Source organism: Podarcis gaigeae, assembly GCF_964106915.1.
Source record: "Podarcis gaigeae genome assembly, chromosome: 7".
In the NCBI taxonomy this organism is placed as follows: domain Eukaryota; kingdom Metazoa; phylum Chordata; class Lepidosauria; order Squamata; family Lacertidae; genus Podarcis; species Podarcis gaigeae.
In genome coordinates this window covers 88,923,383-88,939,418 of record NC_139683.1, presented here as the reverse complement: position 1 = coordinate 88,939,418, position 16,036 = coordinate 88,923,383, and the positions used below count along the sequence as shown (strand labels likewise).

Here is a 16,036-nt window from a genome sequence, read left to right as displayed (position 1 = left end):
ACAAGTACATTTAAAAACATTGTATGGATCATCACAGTGCCTATAAAGTTCGATTAGACACATCAATGAAAGGTTACTCTTTCTCATCAGAAAACTACACACCTCCACGTGCTGTCAGGTGAGATGCTCCCAATCAGGCACGTTAACCCCTCAAATCATTGCCAACAAAGGGGTAAAACAGGCTTGCGTCTTAGTCCCATATTTATTCAACCTTTTCTTAAATGACCTTGCACTGCTTACATGGGGTGGGTTGGCCATTGCCCAAAGCTCAGATCCATCCATGTTCCCATCTTACTATATGCTGACGACACGGTCATCTTGTGTTGCACAAGGGTTGGCTTGAAGAAGCGGCTTTTGTGCTGCTGCCAGGAATATTGTATAGCCAACAGGCTGCAACTGAACTTTGCAAACTCTAAAGTGCTTGTTTTCTCAAGATCTTGGAAGCCTCAAAGGTGAGAGATCAGTGGAAACCTGTTGGAACAGGTTTATTTTTTTAAATATCTAGGCATCCACTTCCAATATAACATCTTCTGGCAACACCATTGTAAACTCACACTTAATGGGGTGGATACTCTAGATCTGGCTGCCACCCATTCCTGCTTTAACAGAGGAAATTAGTTTGTCCCAGCTGCACTAAAGGTCTTTAATGTCAAAGTAGGCCGAAAACTCCTGTATGGCATCCCATTATGGATTGGTGCTGTTATGTATTGAAGTTCTTACCCAGGCCTCCAGGGGGAATTGTGTACAGTGGTACCTCGGGTTAAGTACTTAATTCGTTCTGGAGGTCCGTTCTTAACTTGAAACTGTTCTTAACCTGAAGCACCACTTTAGCTAATGGGGCCTCCCGCTGCTGCCGCGCCGCCAGAGCACGATTTCTGTTCTCATCCTGAAACAAAGTTCTTAACCCGAGGTAATATTTCTGGGTTAGCGGAGTCTGTAACCTGAAGCGTATGTAACATGAAGCGTATGTAACCCAAGGCATCACTGTATATAGTTTTCACTCAGGTCCACATATGCTAATTTAGGCAGGAAACCCTGGGCTGTTGTTGTTACAATGTTGACAGCCGGCTGCCTATAAAAGCAGGCTGTTCAGTTCAGTTCAGTCCCAGCTTACTACATATAAAGAACCACTTGGAGAAATCTCTTTAACTTTCCATATGCTGGCAGAATCCCACCACTCCAAATAGTTGGCTCACAATGAGAGCAAAACCAGAACCTGTGGTCTCTCACTCGAGTCACTGGAGGCATTCTAGGCAATCAAGTGCAGAATCCCAGAGATGGAATTCCAAACCCTTAGCAGCCCAGCCAATAAAACCTGTTCTCCCTGGGGTTGGGAATTCCAGCCTTGTTTGGCCAGGACACTCCATATTTACATCACTTTGATGATCCCCAAGTACACAGAGCTCTTTCCCGCACAAAATTTAATGTCTTGCCTTCTGCAGTTTTGCAAGTAGATTCTCGAAAACCCCATATTCTGTAAGATACTGTCCTTGTGGCACAAAGCAGGTCAAATCCATCACACATGTCTTATTTTATTGCCCATTTTATGCAAAAGTATATGATAAGTATTTGGCCTCCTTATTGAAAGAGGGGATTTATCACACTGTCTCTTCTAGGGTGTCTTATCTGCTGAACAATTGTAGTAACAATGTTGTGGAGAATGTGGCAAGATTTTTGAGTGACGCCATGAAATTATGTCAGCATAGGTCCCAAGAGTCATTTTCGTACCTCACAATGTTTGGACAATTTTATCCTAAAGTATCTCCTACTATGTTTCGCTAACTGTGTTGTGTTCTGATGCATGTAAATGATGAAGATTGACTGAAGTTCAATTAGATATCAGCTGCACGATAGGCATGATGTATGGCCACTTTATACTATGCAGCCAAAATGGCATCATCCACATAAAACTCAGCAAGTTTGGGGAAATCCTAAGTTTCGAAGAATTACCAAAAAACAAAACTTTAGGAGGGAAAGAAGAACTCTAAGTAGGAACACCTCTTTGGGGACCGAACATGTACAGTCAGAACAGATGGGAAGAGAAGATGAAAACTGGAGAGGGGGGAGGGGTTGCAATGTAGTATCTAAGAAAAGGAAAAGGCATCCCTGGCCAGCACCCAGAAGAGGGGCACGCCACACTGCAATGTCTTGTTCCAAGTCCCACTTGTGTCTATTAAAAGTCAGCTCTTAACTCTCATTCTTCAAAATCTTTTTCATTCCTTCCTCTCTTGCAGCAGAGGGCAGGACTACGGCCACAGGCCCTGCCCTGACTACGCATGTTCAGCTGAACATATGAGAAAGACCTCTACAGATATACAGAGGAACATATGGGCAGAGGAACTTGGGTGCTTGACTGTACAGGGTTCTCAGTCATGTGAATTTCCCTAGAGCATGCAGCTGTACCTGCATAGGGGCCCTTTTTATGCATGTAGTTGAACACTCCTAGGCTGGGGGGTACAGGGGTGTAGTGGAGGGCACAGAATTTTGAGGGGGCACAACCCGGTACCCCCCCCACAGGCTCCCTTGCCGAGGCTGCGTGACTGCCACCTTCTGAAACCATGGGGAGGCGAGTCATGCCTGAGCCGGGCCTTCAGGGCTGCAGCAGTGCCTCCTTCCCCTGGCAAAGGGGCGCCTACCCCTGGGCGGAACTCCCCTGGCCTAAGCCTGGACTTTTCCTGCCCATGCTGACCCTTTCTTGGGGCCTCCCTCCCGGCATGTGTCCTTGGGGGAGGAGCATGACCAGAGAGGAGAGCTGCTTCCTCGCCCGGGACTGGTCAGTGCCCACCCTCATGCTGCGCAGCCAAAGAGAGGAAGGCAAGGAAGGGCTGCACTTGGCGCATCGGCCTGCTCTCTGCCGCCATCCTCCTTGACCTGCTGCAGCCATGGCTCTGGCACTGCTGGTGCAGCCAAGCCTGCCAAGGAAACCAGCCCCCCCCACCCCCATTGGTAGCTCAACAAGCTGAGAGAGGAAACGCAGGAACTAGTATGCGACCTCTATGAGGAGCAGCCGCTACAGGGGTGCAGCAAGTGAAGTCCACCTGTTGCCTCCCACGCAACACTCAGAATGAGGTTAGGGGGCACAATCCTTGCCTTGCCCCAGGCGCTGGCAGCGCACACTACGCCACAAGGGGCGCTCTGTGGGCCTGCTGCCCTGTAGGGCCTGTGGGTGCGGTCCTGCTCCTCCTCTCCCTGTGTTCACTGAAGCACAGAGAGGAAGAAGTCAAAAGGGTATTGTCAGGGAACTGCCATCGGAAAGACAGGAGGTGGAGGGGCTCTCAGAAGTCAGGAGAGACTCAGCAGCGGAGGAAGGCACCAGCAGGGGGAGAATGGGAGATCAGAGAGAGAGGGAGGCGAAGGAATGGCTCAGGGAGTCTTCTAGCGATAACAGCGGAGAAGTCTCAGGACCTCCCATAGGTACACCCACTCCTCGCCGGAAACTGTCGCGCCAAGAATCCAGACGACGCGTTTCCGTCAAGGAGCTTTTATGCTGGAGTAAATTCCGTAAACGCCCACTGTCGGATTCTGCCAGCGACTGAGGGAGCCATGCTTAAGGGCTCCGCTAAAGACAGAGCTTTGCTAAGCTGAGCAAACTCTGAGGGACTAAGCTTTTACGCACAAGCAGCTCATCATCCCATCACAGGTATATAGCAAACTGTGCATTTACACTGGCAGTTTACACATGGTTTAGTGTTGGCTCCCTTTCTACCAACCACTGCATGACTGGTATTGTTAACTGCAGTTCAGTGTTAAATCTGCCAGCTGTTTGCTAACCATGGTTTCCTAACTATGGTACAGCATAATGTTTGAACTGAGCCAGTAAGAAGGGTTCTGGAATAGAGTGAAACTTCTGTCGCTCCTGTGAAAGCATGTCATTTTAAATCAGAATTCTCCATACTCTCTTACATATTTCAAGGAACTATATTTATTTCAAGATAGCTATTGTTTTTTCTTCTTAGCCTGGAGATAAGTTAGGGAAGAACAGCAGTAGCTTAATCGCCATAGTGCAAATTGTACAGAAGTGGTGCCCTTTTCTGCTGAAGTTACTAGTGAAGCAAATTATGGCTCTTTGAAAATGGACTCTAGGAAACAGAATGCAGGTCATAAAAAGGGGCTGACTTGGTTTTTCGTTTCTCTCACTTAGTTATATGGCACTAAGCACACCGGCTGGAATCTACCGAACAGCAGGCGGAGGGCCAAACCTGACCCAGACTCCAGCCACTAAGATCACAAGAGAAGCCCCCACCCTGTTATGTCCCTGCAACGTAACTCCCACCCCCCATTTACAAATGAATGGCTGCCATGTATTACAATTGTTCATGTTTCCCGTTTGAATAGTTAAGAAGTAAAGGAAACCCTTTAATAGTTTAAAGGTCTACACAGGGTTTCTACCATCTGCTCCATATACAGTTTCTCTCTCTCTCTCTCTCTCTCTCTCTCTCTCTCTCTCTCTCTCTTTCTCTCTCTCTCCAAACAAAGTCACAGCAAGCACAAATTCAATACATCAGAGCACAGGCTGCTTTGTGGTCAGTACACCTCTAGGTAATATTTATACAATGCAAAGCTTTGAGCATCATTTTTAAATATTCCATTTATTTCCTCAGAGTCACCACACTAAAGTGGGGTGGGAAATTAAGGGCTAGGTAGAGTTGGTAGATAGCTAAACTTGAGTTCATTAGCAGTTCTGACATGATTTCATAAAGTCTTGGTTATCATTATCACATTACAAACCATGGGCGTAGGGGGGATGGGGAGGCAGCTGCCTCTCCTAGATCAAGTAAAACATTAGAAATATTTACTGTAACTAACTGACCAATCACTTTGGTTCTGCTCCCCTGAACAAAAGTCCTGCCCCCCCAACAAAAATCCTGGCTCTGTCCATGCTACAAACTGTAATGATCTCATACAGTACATGGCATCATTGAAATTGTCCCTCAGCCTACAGCAGAATTGTTGTTTGTATCAGGACCAATCTAGGAGCTTATGGACTATTTATTATTATGAGTTAATCCTGTTTATTTCAGTGGAGTAATTCATGTCTTGTAGGGGTGTGCATCAGCTCTGTGCATACCCCAAATAACAAAGCAACTTGGGGTTATTCAGGCCATGCTCTCACATTCCCAAGGTGGACTGAGCTGCTAACAAGGCATATTGGGGTGGAGGAGGATCCCTCGATATTTCTGAGTCATTATGTAAACTTAGTTTTTCTTTAAAAAATAAAATAAATAATAATGTGTGACCTCTCTCCCTACCCTGCCCACATTTTTATTTTTGAGAAATGAAAGCAATCTGAGGGGAGAAATGCTCATAGCTTGAGAGGGGTGGAGGAGGTGGTCTTTTGTTTTAACAGACAGGTCTAGCTTTTATTCACAATAAATAAAATAAAATCCATTGAATCCAATCACAGTGATTTTGGGGAGGACTGTTGAAGTCAATAGAGTGGGTAGTCATTTTTTTTATTTTAGTTTTTAGTTTTGACTATGAGACCATCATGCAAGTAATATTATATTTTTTAATCTAAAAAAGGTTTTGAATGAAATTATACACAAAGATCAGGCGGGTTTCCTACCAGGCAGATACATGCACAACAACATGAGAATTACAATAGATATTTTAGAGTATTTGGAAGAAAGATCTGATAAAAAGGCCATTCTGATGCTGATAGATGCGGAGGTAACGTTTCGTGGAACTTCTTGAAAAAATCTATAGAAAGAACAGGACTTGGAGAAAATTTTAGTAGGGGTACTGAGGCAATATATCGAAATCAGAGAGCCATACTGATCCTTAACGACGAGATAACTGAAGAATTTAAGATAGACAAGGGGAGCAGGCAAGGTTGTCCTCTTTCACCCTTATTAGTTATTATGGTACTAGAACTCTTAGCGACTGCAATAAGGAAAGATTCAGATATAAAAGGTATAACAGTGGGAAAGAAATCAAGTAAGACAAAGGCCTTCACATATGCCTTGATCTTAACCACTGAAAATCCAGAAGAGAGTGTTCCAAAAATATTAGAAAGAATTCTTGAATTTGGAAAAGTGGCAAGATTTAAATTAAACAAAAATAAGACCAATATGTTAGCAAAAAAATGACAATGCAGAAAAAAGAAGAATTACAGAAGATATCAGGATTGGCACTAGTAAACAAAACTAAGTATCTGGGAATCTGGCTGACAAACAAAAATAGTAACTTATTCAAGAATAATTACATAAAAATTTGGAAAGAAATCAAAAGAGATTTGGAGATTTGGAAAAAGTTAAGATTATCACTTTGTGGCAGGGTATCAGTAGTAAAAATGAATGTGTTGCTTAAAATGATGTTTTTATTTCAAATGAAACCAATTATTGGAGGGGTGGGATGTTTCAAATTATGGCAAAAAGATCTATCGAAAAAAATTTGGCAGTATAAAAAATCAAGAATTAAACATAAACTTTTAATAGATTTTTTAAAAATAGAGGTGGATTGGCATTGCTTGATTTAAATTTGTATTATGATTCAGTTTGCCTAAATTGGTTAAAAGAGTGGATAATATTACTTACTGGACCTGGAAGGGTTTAATAAACGTTACAGGTGGCATGCTTATTGAAGATATGAAAAGGTGAAAATCCACAGGGGTTTCTTAATCAAATCGTAAGAAAATTGATATATAGAGTATGGATAAAATATAAAAAATTACTGGAAACTAAGACACCCTGGTGGATTTCACTCTTAGAAGCTATAACGGTAAAAAAGAAAAACATGGAACTAAATTGGGCTACATATAAGGATTTATTAAAAGAAAAAGACAATAAGTTGATATTAAAAGACTATGAGGAAGTAAGACAACACTTAACAGGGTGGATTCAGTATCACCAACTAAACAAAGTGTTCAAGGCAGACAAGAAAAAAAGGCTTTACAAATGAAATCTCATTACTTGATAAAGAGTTATTACAAAATAAGACAAAGGTAATTTCTAAAATGTATGAAACACTACTGGAATGGGAGGTTAAGGATGAACAAGTAAAAGAGGTAATGATTAGATGGGCTATGGACATAGGTAAGCTTATTCATTTATCATCATGGGAAAAATTATAGATGGAGAGTTGGAAATTTACCGCTTGCGAAGCAATAAAGAGAAATTTAATAAATATGTTTTACAGGTGGTATTTAACAGCAACCAAAATATGTAAAATGTATAAAACAAAATCAAATCTGTGTTGGAGGTGTAACCAAGTAGAGGGGACATTTCTACATATGTGGTGGACCTGTGATAAAATCAAAGGCTTCTGGGACACAGTATATGAAGAGCTAAAGAAAATGTTCAAGCAAAATTTTGTTAAGAAAACAGAACCTTTTTTATTGGGGATAATAGATACAGATATAGCCAGAAAAAATAAGAAAATATTCCCTCATGCTACAGGGGCTGCGAGAACACTGCCAAAAATTGGGGAAAAAGAAATAATACCGACAAAAAAAGAATGGCAGCACAAATTATTTGACACTATTGAATTGGCTAGACTGACAGAGGCCAAGCAAAAATTTCAAAAAGAATGGGAAAAGTATAGAGAATAACTTAAAAAGTAATGCCTTCAAATTAATACCTGGACTTGTTTCGATTAACCACTGCAAAACAAATTATGTTGTAAAAGCTAAAAATAGAAAGAAAGGGGGGGGGTAAAAACGAAATAAGAAGGAAACAGTTTACCAAAAATGAAAATAAAACTGTGCTGAAGATGAAGGAAGTCAATTGGAAGAAAAGAAGAACTGAAATATGGTGTGTGGGTGTTTGTGTGTATAGTTTATTTGTTTTGTATAAGCTTCTGTATATTACAGTGGTACCTTGGGTTACAGATGCTTCAGGTTACAGACTCCGCTAACCCAGAAATAGTGCCTCAGGTTAAGAACTTTGCTTCAGGATGAAAACAGAAATTGTGCTCTGGCGGCACGGCAGCAGCAGGAGGCCCCATTAGCTAAAGTGGTGCTTCAGGTTAAGAACAGTTTCAGGTTCAGAACGGACCTCCGGAACGAATTAAGTGCTTAACCCAAGGTACCACTGTACTTTGACATTGTTTTTCCTTTTCCTTTTTACGTTTTTGTTTTTCGCTGCTTGTTTATTATTATTATTTTGTTTAGTCTTATGAGTGTGTGTGTTTGTGTTGTAAAAAAACTTAATAAAAAAATAGCAAGTGGCAGCGTTAGATCATTGGGTTGCCCTGCTTCTTTCCTAGTCATGTCTTTATAGAATATTAAAAGACTTTAGCTTTGTCAGACCTATATCAAATCATATGTGTTCCAAATCCGAAGCAAGGTTCCAAACTCTCCAAGTGTCCCTCTTTTCCAGGGATAGTCCTGGAATTATGAAAGCCATATCAGCTTCCGATTTGATCCCAGAATGTCCCTATTTGCCCTGCCAGCTGCCAGGCTCAAGGAGGATGAGGATCCTGAACAGCGGTGGCAGAGGCGGCTGTGAGGAAGCATCCTGTTGCCTCCCCACGGCCACGGCTGCCAGCCTCCTCCTTTGAGCGAGCAGGGGAGAAGCTGCCACCGCCAAGGCCCAGCCTTGGGTGACACGCCAGCTCTGAGGTGGGCAGGAAGAACGTGGATGAGGAGAGGAGCGCAAGAAGTCTGGATTAAAAAAAACAACAACACTTTGTGTGTCCACGTCAAATCTTGCCCCTTTCTAAAATGTATTTATTGGGGTGTTTCTTTGTGTAAATCTGCCAAAGAATAGAATAGGGATGAAAGGGTTTTCTCAGGGCGATGGAGGGCGTGTGTGCTTGTCCCATTGGTGTACTCATGTTGACGTTCGCCTTTCTTCTGATAGGAAAGGAGATGATAGAAAATGGGGGGTCAAGGAGGGTCAGTGGGAGGGAAAGTGAGAAATGTCCCTGTTTTCATTTGAGGATACTACGCCCTTGGCACAACAACATTTTCAATAAACTTCTTTTTACGTTGTTCATAGAGTTTCAAGGAATGACTGAATAGAGGAAAGGAAAGGGGTTTCCGGGGAAATCATGAGAAATGTCCTGGTGAATCAGATGGAAGATTTATCTTGTCTTATCCTCCATGAATCCAAAACTATGCTGTTCAAAGAATCTCTCAAGAAATAAATTGGAAGGGACCCCAAGAATCATCTAGTCCAACCCCCCGTGATGCAGGAATCTCAACATGAGGTCCCAAATCCAATTTGAAATCATCCTGGACCCTGCTTAGCTTTGCAAATGTGCTAGCAGTTTTATTGCTACTCTTTTGACATGAGAAGAAATTTAGGGGCAAGGCAGTTATGTTACAGGGAGAGTATTAACCCTAATGGGGGTTGGGGGAAGCTTGAGGATGCTTTAAAAAAATCCAGGATTGGAAACTGGGTTAGATACCATAAACCTGCCTCTTTGACCATATGTTCTTGAAGGAATAAAAAAAGCTCTTGTGTAATCAATCTTATCCTGGAGAAGCCTATTTTTCATGAGGCTCTAATTGAACTTTCCTTCTCTCTTTTAAGAAGCTATTACTGACGTCAAGGTCCCACAGACTCGCAGGGAGGGCGTACTTAATGGAAAGAAAGACATGGAGGCAGCACTACAAAACTGCTAGCTCACTTCTCTGCACTTTGTAACAAATACTATATGTTGCTATGAATAAAAGAGAAAATGTGACTGAATAAAGCAGATTAGATTGTTAGGGGTTGACTGCCATTTGTTGGTTCTGAAAGAAAGGCAAGTCCAGATCTTATACAGTGGTACCTCTGGGGGAGAACAGGATCTGTTCCAGAGCCCCGTTTGTATCCTGAAACAAACGCAACCCACACCTGCGCATCTGTGGGCCGTGATTCGCCGCTTCCGCGCAGGCACGTGACGTCATTTTGAGCGTCTGCGCATGTGCGAGCGGCAAAACCCAAAAGTAAGGCGTCCCGTTACTTCCGGGTCGCCATGGAGAGTAACCCAAAAACGCTCAACCTGATTTTACTTCAACCCGAGGTCTGACTGTACTTCCATATCTACACTTCAAACTCATTATTAGAGATTATTCATGGTTTTCTTCAGCCCACAAACATATTTACCTCTATGACCCAAGTGTAGTTGGAAGGGACCTCAAGGGTCATCTAGTCCTTGCATTGCAGGAATCCTGCCCACAGCCATCCCTGCCTGGGCTCAAACCACCAGCCTTCTGGTTAACAGCCAGATGCACTGACCCAGGACCCAAAAGAAGCAACAGCAACTTTCTATAACCCTTTCCTGATTGATCACCTGGGGATTTTCAGGGTTGAGGTTGTCTCCCCTTTTCCCAATTAGGTTTATGATAGGCACTAAGCCCCTTTTGTCAGAATGAAGTGCAAATATATTTGGACTAGGTTGGGTGATATCTGGTTTTCAACATCACAATATATCACCAGCTAAACATCACGATATTTCGATATATCACGATATCTGAAATAAGGCTGGAGCTATGTGGAGGTGAACGTGGTCATATGCTTGGCAACTGCTGCTACTTATGGGTCTAATTCAAAAACTGCTAAAATTTTACTTACCTTTAACATATTGTTACAACTGCTATGTTATAGTACTATTGTAGCAATAATGTTTAAATTAGAACATTTTCTCTAAAATTAAAGTAATCAGTAGCATATATATCAAAGGTAAGGTGAGAGAATGTTCCCTAAAAATTTAATTACATTACTAAACAAGAAAAAAGCCAATTCATTGTGACACTTTTAGCTATTCAAATATAATTCACCACTGAGTCTTATACATCCCACACCAGTTATTTGATTGATTGACAGTGCACCCAAAATTTCACATTTAATATCAATATATTGATTTGTTATTAATAATAACAAATGTGTGAGAAATCAAAGGGGTGGGGGGAAGAATTGAGAAGAGTTCTAGAGTAGGCAGTGGGACAGGAGAAGAAAATGGGGGGCATAACGAGGGGGAGAGACACAGATGCAGATGGAGGGAAAGGGAAGAGGCTCAAAAGGCAGAGCAGGGCCCTTTTTTTATTTAACTCTGAAGCAACTTGCAAGCCAGCAAGCATCTGGAGAGCGCATTTCGAGAGTGCATTTCCCTCCTGCTTGAACTGGGGAGGGGAGTGCCGGAAGTATGGGGCTGGCTGCGAAGGCTGGGTTAATACGAAACCTCTGGGCTGCTTCTTCCTCAAAAGAAAGGCACACATAACAAACACAGGGGGTCCCCCACTTTTATTCTGAAGCAAGTCCCAAGCCAAGCATCTGGGGGGGGGGGAGTTCCACAGCATCAGCTGGCTTTACACATCTGAGCACACCAACAAATGGGGGGGGGGAGAGAGAGAGAAGGTGGAGCAAGGAAGGAAGCAATTTGCAGAGCAAGGCAAAGGGGAGGGGAGAGATGGAGCAGCATCACACACTTCCAGCCAAACATCTGCGGGCTGCAGACAATCGGGAGGCAGGGGAGACTGTGTAGCTATGGCAGGGGAAAGCTGTTTCTGAAAGATCTGTTTCTCAAAGAGGCAGCGCTTTTTGCTTAGCCTGTAACCGGTTTTTGTAGCTGTTTGTAGTGATGGCAAGGGAGAGATTTTTCAGCAGCCTGCTGGCTGTTGACTGAGGCAGAGTTAGCAAAGGCTGTACACACAGCAAAAAGCATACGCTTCCCGGTTTTTCCAATATTGTGATTTTTTAATACCACGCACATGATTTGTGTTATATTGAAAGGTCATTTTCAAATAACAAACAGTCTTCACAATTTGATTTAAAATTCAATATCAGACGATATATCAATTTACAGCACAGCCCTAATTTGGACTGCTAATTCATTCTTCTGTACCTCTTATCAGGAAAGTAACTTAAATGGAAACCATTCCAGTGATACCTTGGTTCTCGAATTTAATCTGTTCCGGGAGTCCATTCGACTCCCGAAACAGTTTGAAAACCAAGGCGCAGCTTCTGATTGGATGCAGGCACTTCCTGCACTCAGTCAGAAGCCGCGGAAGCCATGAGAGCCACGTTGGATGTTTGGCTTCTGAAAAACATTCGCAAACTGGAACACACACTTGGTGAGTGTTTGTGGTGTTCGGGAGCCGATTTGTTCGAGAGCCAAGCTATTTGATTACCAAGGTACCACTGTCTACTGAGAGCAAGGCTGCATGTAGGGATGGGGGAGAAATTTGATTCAATTCACATTTAAAGCTAACCATAAAAAAATGTACTTTCTGAAACAATAGATGAACTGAAGCAGAACATCTTTCAATAGCCCCACTTCTCTGAATTTTGCAATGCAGTTCTCAAGCCAATAACTGGGTACAAAAATGCATATATTAGGGTAAAGTGTGCATAACATTCATATATTAGTGTACAATGCATTGCAAAAATGCATTAAGTTTAGGAAATTTCCTTTGCAAAAATGTGTTTTAGGCAAAATAGCATACAAAAATGTGTGTATTACAAATTCACTGATGAATTTTCATCAAGTTTTTTTAAAAATAATAAATGATGTAGAAATGTGGAGAAATGAAATTAAGGTTGGAATAAGGAGAAAATGAGAGAAACTGCAACCAACAGATTTGCCTCTCTCTAGGCACACATTACAAACATCATGTAAATAATTACATATCAGTCAGGCTCTGACTGCAGAGCTTTCAGGGTTTATTTGGAGGCGGCAAAGAAAGTTATTAGCTGCCTTTCTCATTTTCTATCCCCCTCTTTAGCTCCTAATTTTTCCTGAAATTACATATGACAAGGCAGGATCTGAATATATTAAACAAGTAAGACAAGTTCCATGTGATGAATGTAACATGCGGCCTTGTTATCTGTTACAACATGATTTGGAAGATTCTCTGCTTAGCAAAAGTTACTAAGAAATACACTTCTGCCTGGGTAACTCTGGAAAGAGTGAATAATAAGTCAGACTACAACCCAACAATGCTGCCCTTCCTTGGTTAATTGCATTCCTTCAGAGCTATATTCTTTCATTTTCATGCTTTTGGCTTCCATTATATATTTAATCTACTGATTTATCCTCTGCAGCCAGAATTATCTTGCATAGTTTAAAACAGCTTCCTCATGATATCCTTAATCACGTTTTATGTCTTGGTGGAAATGCCATTTTGAGGGCATCAAATATTATGTTATCATTACAGGTATCAAAGAGAAACAACACACTGAATCGGAGTACAGAGGCGTTTTATGACTGGACAGTCCAAACGAAATGCACAAAAGGCCAGAATGGATATTCTCCCACTCTTGTTCTAGCCCTTTGTGTATAGCAAATGTGAGTGTACCAGCCGTCTCCCCTTGTCCATTGCTCCAGTCTTGCTGCTGCCATCTTTGGCTGTGTACATGCATAAAATCCTTGTGCCAAAAAAAACATGGTTGGCCCCTGGAAAAAATACAATACAACCAACCACACAATTTTGGTTTATACACATAAATCACATTAAGATGTACTGTCCATTTATAGATAGCCAGCAGGGCTGGCCCACCCATGAGGTAAGGTGAATTGACCATCTCAGGTAGCAGGATTCACCAGGGCAGCAGATCCCAATGTCAGTCTTTCTTCCCTCCCTTGTTTCTGATGTACAGTGGTGCCCCGCAAGATGAATGCCTCGCAAGACGGAAAACTCGCTAGACGAAAGAGTTTTCCGTTTTGGAGGTGCTTCGCAAAACGAATTTCCTATGGGCTTGCTTTGCAATACGAAAATGTCTTGCGAGTTCCTGCGGGTTTTTTCCCCCTTTCCCCCCTTTTTTCTAAGCCGCTAAGCCGCTTATCTGCTAAGCCGATAAGCCGCTAAAAGCCGCTAATAGCGCTAATCCGCTAAGCCGTCAATGGGCTTGCTTCACAAGATGAAAAAAACGCTAGACGAAGAGACTCGCAGAACGGATTCTTTTCGTCTTGCGAGGCACCACTGTAGATCTTCTCTCATCCCCCTTTCCCTGGTAAGAAGCTATTTTGGGGTTCACCTCAGGTGCCAAAATGATTTGGGTCTGCCCTGATAGCCTGGGACAGTGGAAGTGAGGCTGGTGTGCTGGGGAACCACAAAGGGGTGGTGGACAGTATTCCAGGCAAATGCAACAGCATAGCAGAGGGCAAAAAAATCTGAATTACAAAAGTGGACTCTTCATCCATCAAGACCCCTCCTTCAAACCTATTTGCTTTATCAAGCAAGATCAGTTGTACAATGTTTTAAATCAAGGGGTATATGAGGTGGTGCATGGGGTACAAGAAAAACAACACATAAACTGCAAATTGTGGCAAAATGCAAGTACACCTATTGCACAATTAATATTAGAAAACAGAAGGAGATGGAGCAGAAAATGAGGCAGAGCCAAATGATGGCACTGCAGCACGCTGGAGGATCCCTAATTATTAACATACCTGCACAGCTATTAAGGTTCATATAGAACCCAATTTGTGACAATTTTCCTAGTTTGATATACTAATTAGTTTTTGCCCCATTTTATTCCCTTTTTTACCGACAGGATACCTTGCACACTGGAAACAGAGTCTGAAGAGTATAATCCCCATATATAGCAATTGCAGCTTAATTGGGAGCATAGAAATCAGCCATAAGTCTCTGCAAGAGTCATGTTTAAGGTATGCATTGGTTTAAACAGGGAGCAGCACAGCAGTGCAAGAACAAACAACTCTTCAAAGTCTTATCTCCAATTTAGTTTTGTACTTCCCTCATATTCCAAAAGGTTCCTTAATGTAGGTCTTAGATTAACCTGTCATGGTTCCAGCCACTATAAAACTAAGAACAAACAAATTCAGCACTCTTGGTCAACACATTTCTAAAAAGCATAATTTATATGCTACTAAACATTAACTGTGCAGTCTTATACATGGATGGTGTACATTTATCCATGCGGGCTTCTGATGAGATGTTTCTGTTTGGATTTAACACATTCCATAAGGCCAGTTGCCTGGTAAAAACAGGGGATAAGTAAATGTGCACACAGTTAAGGGTGAAATAGATCTGGGAAGCCTTGGCAAACATCGTGAAGGGAATTATAATATTGGGAAAAGGACTGTTCAGGGACATTAGGCAGTGCGAGAGAAGGAATGGAGGGTTAGTGAGAAAGAAGAAAGTATTTAACATTTGTGAAGTACATCTGGCGAGGGTGTGGTGATAGAGGCAGAACAAAACAGTGAAAGGGGGCAGAGAGGTTGCAAGGTGCTGGGAGGTCCAACAGTCTGCAGTGCTAAGGAACACCCTCACAGGAACCCCTAGGTAACACCACAGCATTGCAAAGGACACGACTGGAGGAAAGGACTGCAGGCTCATTTTACAAGAAAGCATACAGCCTTCGAGGGTTATCACATGCAAGAGAAAAGTTATTCCTTCCCTCCCATGTAATGAAAATGGTTTTCACCATGGTGGTTGTGCAGGTTTCAAACCCCATCCACAGGCAGCGCAAAATCAGGGTGCCCTGGGAGGAAGGATGAGCTGGAGTTGGAATCTCCTTTCTTGTAATTTGAAGCCATTGGTTCATTTCCTCCCCCCCAGAGCAGGAAAAAACAAGCTTGCTCCATCTTCCATGTGACAGCCCTTCAAGTTCTTGAAGATGGCTATCATATCTCCTCTCATTCTCCTTTATTCCAGGCTAAACATACCCAGCTCCCTCAAGCGTTCCTCACAGGGCTTGCTTTCCAGATCCTCGATCATCTTGGTTGCCCTCCTCTGCACACGTTCCAGCTTGTCAGTATCCTTCTTAACTTTTGTTACCCTGAACGGGTCACAGAACTCCATGTGTGGTCTGACCAAGGCAGAATAGAGTGGTTCTTGATCAAGAGATGGGACTTTTGTTGATGCAGCCTAGAATAGCATTAGCTTTTTCTGTTGCAGTATCACATTGTTGACTCATGTTGTGGTCTACTGTTAAATGTTTGGAAAAAGTCAGAAGCCCAAGCCAGTATAACATCCTCAACTATGTTTATTCAACATTTGCCAGTGACAACAGCTCACTCATAGGAAAACAAGAACCGATCTGACTGGACAACACAATAATAATGTCGAGCATGAACTGACAGTTGACAGTTGAAAGTCCATGCGCTTACTAGCCATTAGAACGTTCATCTACCAACACTTATA

The 16,036-nt window shown here is 42.4% G+C and overlaps 1 protein-coding gene across 3 annotated transcripts in view; it reads right to left on the bottom strand.

Moving 5' to 3' along the window:
* The window catches only part of SLC24A3 (solute carrier family 24 member 3), a 161,377-nt gene that overhangs the window by 73,113 nt on the left and 72,228 nt on the right, over positions 1–16,036 (bottom strand). The window lies entirely within an intron of this gene.